The following is a 1,379-nucleotide window of genomic DNA, read 5'->3' on the forward strand; positions in this document are numbered from 1 at the left end:
CCAGGTCGGCCCTCCACGCCTGGCCACACAGTGGGAGAGACCCAAGCCCTGGCAGGGCGGGAAGCGGGAAGCCCGGGGCCCCGAAGTTGGACAGTCGGCCAGGTGGTCTCCCGGGGAGGCAGCGTCCAGCGAGGCGTGCGGGCGCGGGGACGCAATGGTCGCGGGGCTGAGGGCTCGGACTGTGCTCACCTGAGGCGGAGAGACATTCCCGACGGGCCGGGGGTGCCCAAGCTGGCCTGGGTACTGCAATGTGAGTGACCTTCAGCTGGGACCTCCTGCCCCTCACTTCCCCAATGGAGGCTGGAACCAGCCTCAAACCAGCACGCCTGGGCGCAGTTCCTACCCTGGGGGAGCCGGCCCAGCGCCCCTGTGCAGGTCTTGGCCCGACCTGCGGCAGGGCAGGTGTCTGGAGAGGGAGCCAGGACCTACCAGCAGGTGACCCCCAGCAGGTGACCCCAGGGCAGCTCCATACTCCCTCTCTCCGCTGCCTTGGGGTTTATCTCCTTGTCATCACACTCCACGCTGCCTTGGGGTTTATCTCCTTGTCATCACACTCCACGCTGTCCCCCGACTCTTCCCATTGACTCTGTTGGCCCCCACAATTGGAGGCCAGGCCTCTCTGTGCGTTCACACATCAGAAAGCTGGGTAAGAAGATCATTTCCTTAAAAGGGATATTTAACCCGGCAGGGTGGCTCATGCCTGTAATCCCACCACTTTGGGAGGATGAGGCAGGCTCATTGCTTGAGCCCAGGGGTTCAAGACTAACCTGGGAAATATAGTGAGACCCCGTCTACCAAAAAAATATATATTTTTTAAATTAGCCGGGCATGGTGGCCTGCACCTGTGGTCTCAGCTACTTGGGAAGCTGAGGTGGGAAGATTGCTTGAGCCCAGAAGGTTGGGGCTGCAGGGAGCCGTGCTTGAGCCACTGCACTCCCTCCTGGGTGACAGGGACACACCCTTTTTTTGAGACAGACCCTGTCTCTAAAAAAAAAAAAAAGGCCGGGCACTGTGGCTTACCCGTGTAATCCCAGCACTTTGGGAGGCCGAGGCAGGCAGATCAGGAGGTCAGGAGATTGAGACCATCCTGGCTAACACGGTGAAACCCCGTCCCTACTAAAAATACAAAAAATTAGCAGGGCGTGGTAGCAGCGCCTGTAGTCCCAGCTACTTGGGAGGCTGAGGCAGGAGAATGGGGTAAGCCCGGGAGGTAGAGCTTGCAGTGAGCCGAGATCACGCCACTGCACTCCAGCCTGGGAGACAGAGTAAGACTCCGTCTCAAAAAAAAAAACAAAAACATTCTGTCCAGTCAGGCGCGGTGGCTCACGCCTGTAATCACAACACTTTGGGAGGCCGAGGCAGGCGGATCACGAGGTCAG

This window comes from Mandrillus leucophaeus, unplaced genomic scaffold, assembly GCF_000951045.1.
Source record: "Mandrillus leucophaeus isolate KB7577 unplaced genomic scaffold, Mleu.le_1.0 Scaffold305, whole genome shotgun sequence".
Lineage (NCBI taxonomy): Eukaryota > Metazoa > Chordata > Mammalia > Primates > Cercopithecidae > Mandrillus > Mandrillus leucophaeus.